This window comes from Mangifera indica, unplaced genomic scaffold, assembly GCF_011075055.1.
Source record: "Mangifera indica cultivar Alphonso unplaced genomic scaffold, CATAS_Mindica_2.1 Un_0033, whole genome shotgun sequence".
NCBI lineage: Eukaryota > Viridiplantae > Streptophyta > Magnoliopsida > Sapindales > Anacardiaceae > Mangifera > Mangifera indica.
The window spans coordinates 265,554-272,029 of NW_025401125.1; positions in this window are offsets into that span (position 1 = coordinate 265,554).

The window sequence follows — 6,476 nt, forward strand, 5'->3', positions numbered from 1 at the left end:
TTGGTAATCTGAACTCATGATTAAAAAAGTAATTAAGAATGTAATTAATGGAGAAATTATATCATTAGTTAAAATAAAGTATAATCTTATTGTGACAGCTTTTTTATATTTGTTAAAGTGTATATACTTAGAGGAGGAGGCATAGAGCATTATAATAAACATACAATTGGCATGAATGGATTTATTCCTCAAAATTGATTCTAATTTCTACATCAAAATAAATTAGTATCCTTCTATTCTTTTGCTGTCAAATCTCTTGATACACCACTTCATCCATTATTTTATCTTTTATTCATATTTCTTAATAATAAATTCCAGGCATTTTTCTGAAAATAAGTTTAAGAGGAAGCAATTATAATCATATACATATATATAAATATAATATATTTTTATTATATTGACGAGACAATAATATTATAATATATTAAATTATTATTTTTAATAAAATGATAGAATTTTTTATTAAAATTATTTAACTTTATACTATTTTTACTTATGGGTATAAACTTGTATTCTTTCACGTAAAATTAAATATTAATGATATAGTTTTTGTTTTAATTAAAAAATATGTTTAGAATAATTCTTGATAGACGTAAACAATTTAACAACTAATTTAGACAATTTTAAAGTTGATACGGACAATTACTATTCACAAAAATCTCAAATTAATTTATTTTCTTATATTATTTTTCACGTTAACTTTAAAATACTAAAAAACAAAACAAAACAAAACAAAACCTATTACCATAATTAAAACCAATCCACACTAAAATCTCCATCTCCATTACAGCAAGCAACCAACTGCTAAAGCTAGGGTTCCGCGTCCCCATCATTCTATTACTCATCCCTTGAATCTAGTTCTCTTGTTTCTTTGTTTCGATATTCATGACACTCAACTTTTTCGATTTTGTGTTGTCATGGTTACTGGAGGAAGGAGTAGAGGTTGTGTTGGAGTAATCAAGAACAAGGAGAATCATAAAGCCAATTATGAGACAATCAATATCCAAGATGCAACTGGTTATGAGGTTGCAACTCGTCCAGACAGTATGTTTACCATTGGTAGAGGAACAAAGTCATGGGTATCACTTTCCAAGGGCAAAGGTATCAAGTTGTCTATTATTGAGGAGGTTAGGAAGAGGCAGGATGCTTCCTTAAGTTCTGTGATACAATTTTTTGCTTTAGTTGCCATTTGATGCGTGGAGGTTCCTACTGTTTTCTTTAGTCAAGGTAGAATTGAAGCTAAAAACGGATCTTTACTTTTAATTATTGGCACAATTTTGATTTGTGCTTCGTTTGCGTTAGTTATTGTTTAGTGGATATGTCTAAGTCATTACATTACTTACAGATTTGAATTCAGTTTATTTGAGTTTAAATTTAAACTTGATTCGAATAAACCCAAAACAAGTTTAGCTCAAACGAGCTCAAATATAAAAATTTAATATTTTCAAGCTCGAACTTGAACTTAGGGGCATTTAGCGTATTAAACTTATGAGTTTAAAAATTTTGATACAAAACAATATTATTTTAACTAATATGTATTAAAATGACGTCGTTTTAATAACGAGTTAAGTTAAAAACTCTATTTGAGTTTGAGCTCATTTGAATCGAGTTCGATGAGTTTAAACTCAAGCGTTGTTTTATACAAATTGAAGTGAATTCAAATTTGATTTTATTCAAATTTAATCTTATTTATTCATATCAATGTAAAAAAAAAACATGGCAGCGTTATTAATGTGAAAATGATCAAATTATTTTTATTGAATATTATTTGAAGTTAAATGATAATTTAATATAATTAATAAAAAATGATAAAAATTTCGTCATTTCAATAATAAACCAGACTGTTTGATCATTGAAAAAATTTACCCAAAAAATAAAATAAAATTCCAAATTTCATTATAAATAATATGCTAATTCAGTACTTCCAAGTGTTTTGTCATTATCCATAGTTTGATTAGAAATACTCTGATGAACGTACCGTGACAAGAATTTGGTGACAGCCACATTATCCACCCTAGAATGGAGAGTTATCAAATCATTGGGTCCCAAGATCTAAAGCTGATGATGGCTAAAATGACTTCATTTCACATCAAAAATTTGTACATGTGGAGAATCAAAATTGGCTTTCACAGAAGTCTGTCAACTACTCTTTCATTATTCACAATTTTATTTTTGACATTTGGATCCAAATAGATTGGCTAACAAAACTAGTCTAGTGAAGTAACAAAATTGGTGGGTTATCAAATAAGAGTGTCATATCAGATTTGACATTAAGTTTTATAATGGTCATCTCATAAAGGTATTAATTTTTTGTTTAAATATAATATTGTTAATATCAATATAAATTTACTCATATACATTTAAAATCATGATTTAAGTTTTGGATGAGAGAGAGAATATAAAGAACTTTTTTCAACCAAATATAAATAGATAAAAATGAAAATAAAAAAAAATACTCGAGATTATTATATTGTCCTTATATCAAATAAGTAAGTATTATCGAATAAGATTTTAACTTTAACTCTCTAACGTATAGAATTTGTTCTTCAACTCTGTTACGTACAGAATTTGCCTATCGCCATTCAAACCTACCCTATATGGGCTAAGAAAAAATATCCTTGATTGAGTGATAAGCAAGGATATGGTGGGCAGAGAATAATAATAAACAGCAAGCGCCAACAAGAAAGAATAATCTTACAAACCCAAGAGAGAAAAAAACAAAATCAAAATCAAAATAAATGATTGACATATAACAACCTTCCCTGCAAATTTTAGCAAGATGTTAAAAAGGAAAGAGAAGGGATTCCATCTTTATTCCTCTTCCAATGCCATGCACAAACAACACAAGTGAAAGCAGAAATAATAATAATATGTCTTTGTTTTCCTGCAGTACTTTCACAAATATGTGGTCACATCTTTGTTAAAAGAGTAAACAAAAGCTGGAGGGTTGGTGTGGGTGGAGTAGGATCAGAATATGATTTCGTGTTTATTTCTGGCATAGATTGTGATTCTTTTTTCCTATCACTGTCTCTTATACTGATAAGAATCCCACCCTGGACACAAATCATCAGTACCGGCTGCTACTAGTTTTTTTATTCAATATCCTTCTAAATCAGGCCACGAAATATTTTCTCCAAATCAGTAAACAAATAAACAACAAAAATTTGCATCAGCATACCAGAGATACCACATTTGTTTAAGTTGTGGCTTATTTTTCCTTTTTTTTTTTTTGGGGGTCAGGCGAAGTGGGATATGAAAAATTTCTTTCTTATAATTAAAAAGTTTACATACACAACAGTTATATCAGGGACCAGTGATCAGGCAATATTGTAAAAGAATATTTATGTTAATAAATAATACGACACGTTTCGACAGTGGTAGCTATCAGCGCATTGTCAAAATATCTTGTGAAAACGATCCTAGTCCATATGTCTATCTATGTGCTGCTAATCTATGCAGAGTTAAGAATCATATAAAGGCAAAATATTCAAGATATAAGCAGTCCTCTGCCTGGATGTGTTGTTGAGTTCATCGAGTCACAGCTATGAATTACTTTGAACCTTCGAAATCAGTTTGACAGTAACTATGATGTTCTATATTGTGGAAGTTCATTTTCAGTAAACAGAACCCAGGAGAAACACTTTGTTCTGATTCTTGGCAAATTAGGCTAAATAAATTGAATGTTCACAAGGGTAAACAATCAGCAACTAACACTTGCAAAAACAAGCTAGTAGATTCAACGACAAGAATGTAACATGGGTTTGCACAATGCTATTTGGCATAAAAATAAGTAAGCTAATGTTGCCACATTCCACATAAAAGAATTTGCTGCTTGCTGGACCTTCTCGAAGAACATCCCTTTTCACTCATCAAGAATATGCCCACGCAAATAAACCAAACTTGTGGGCATTGATGCAATCATACAGAAGTTAGCTTTAAGGTGGCTTTCTCACTAGCCTTTATGTAGATATTCTCCTTGCAGCATCAATTCTGCTCATCTCAATGAGAATCCATTGCTTAGTAGACATTACTTAAAGCAGCAACCGCACTAAAGGTAGCTTTTTCTTCATCTGCCAAAATTTTATCCAACTAAACTGAATGAGACTTGATCCTCGTAGAAAAACCTGTGAGGAAGAACCAATTGAATGATCATGGAGCCACCTAAATTAGTATTGATAGATCATCAGCCAAATAAGGAAAAGTAACTTTAAATAACTTTCTAGAGAGGCCATGATGGTGCCAACCGCATAGTGGTTAAGATTTCAATAAGCAAATGGACTGCTCAAATACATCAGCATTTCCCTCCTGTAGCAACAACAACAAAATGACCTTCATATTTCCATTGCTATCCGAAAAGGAGTAAGGTCTTGCACACAATATCCTATTGTGAAACATTTTACATTCTCAAATTATCTAATCAATATAGGAAATATATTTTAAAGATAATTTTGAAATTCTTAATAACATTTAGAGTGTCTTATGAGTTTCAGAATAGAGGTTGATAGTTTCTTATACCCATGGCTTGCACTCCATGGTTGCTATTTTTATATTTGATTGAGTCAGAGTTTTTAATTGTGCTTGAACTTGCTCAATTCGAGTTCAATCTTACCTTTAACAAGATTGGGAAATTAAGATGCAAACCGGTTGATACACCATTAGAATTGAATTGGAAATGCAATAGTACCCAAAAAGACCAATTATTAGTAACTTAGCTTATTTGCTTGTCACTCACAAGAGCCAATATTACCCATGCAATAAGTGTTGTTAGTCAATTCATGTGTTTACCATCACAAAGACACCTTGATATTGTTAATAATATTTTAGGAAAGGGGCTACTATTTTATAAGAGTATTTATAGAGGTATTGAGTACTATGCAAATGTTGACTAGATAGAGCCCATTGATGAGAGGAGACATACTACTTGTTATTGCATCAAGGTTTGGAGAAATCTTGTCACTTGGACGAGTAAGACGTAGTCAACTATATCTCACAGTAGCATTGAACATGAATTTATAGTTTTAGCATAGAGAGTTTGTGAGCTATTTCAGCTTAAACGACTAATAGTAAATTTGAGGATTCTGTGGATAGGTTCTATGAACTTTATAGTTACAATAAATTAATTACAACAATATGTCCACAACAATTTCAATTGAAGCTTGACAAAAAATCAACCATCAAATCCTCCAATTGAATTAACATTAGAAGACTTTTTCTTCATAATGTTTACTTGTTAATAATTTAGAATTGAGAAGACCTGTTCTATATGATTACTTGTTGGTGATTCATAATTCAAGCTTACATTCATGTTAAAGAACAATCATGCAAACTAATAATATTACTAATTTAAAAGCTTTTTTTGAATGATGTTCACTAAAACTAAGATCAAACTATTTGTAATAATTTAATATTTTATAAGGTTTCTTCTGGATAATGTTTAATTGTAAGCTTCGGCTCTGGTTTTGATTCTGGTTCTAAGTTCTTTACAAGGTGGAATTGGAACCAAAACCTACCCAAGGTAGACTGGTTCCGGATAGGAACCAAAACTGAAAGCCAGGCACCCATGGTTTTGATTCCAGTTTGGTTTTTTTGTGCATCAATTTTTTGTTTACAACTCAACATTGACTTTTAAGCAGGCTGTCAATTGGTATTGAACCGAGTATAGTTTATTCAAGTTTTGGTCTAGAAAACATTTTAGATTTGAACTTCAAACCTCAAATTTAAGAGGTTGTCGTCATGTGATTAAGTGTTTTTAAATTACATGATAATACATTATTATTTATACACAAATTTATATATATTATTTGTACACATAATTTTACTCTTTAAGATGCAAATTACTCTAAAAGAGGTCATCTCTCTTTTGTTATTCACTATATTTTCAATTTCTGTAAGGGCTTATTCTCGAGTGTCTTTTAAATTAGACGAATGACCTTGATCCGTTGAAGGGCCTGGGCTCTGCCTGGGTCTATCTCCAAATGCAGGGCCTCGTACCAGGCCCTGTATGAGAGCCTGGTGGGTTAGGCCCAGATTCCAGCCTTTGGATCTAAATATTATTGTTTTAGAATTTAATTTTATTATATGTTTGAATATATTCATTTAAAATTTAATCATAAAAACATAAATAATAATTTAAACTTTAAATATAAAGATTATCCAAACTCAAATCCAATTGCAAATATGTTGTATCACGAAATCGTCGTAACATCAATGTGAAATTAAGATCCCACTACTAGCTCTAACATTGAAAATCTAATTGGCTAGACAGTAATTTACGAAGGTTGCTTTTAAGTGCAAATCACTGGGGGGCAAATGACATGTTCTTTACTCTCAATATTGGTTATCAAGTCATTCTTAAATTCTGATATGAGCCTACCAGACAATCGGTCAACGTGCTCATATTTAACAAAACGAATAGACTCTGAGTTCTGCAACATTTCCCAGGATCATTAGCTTTGAGCAGATATGAAGAGAAAGCA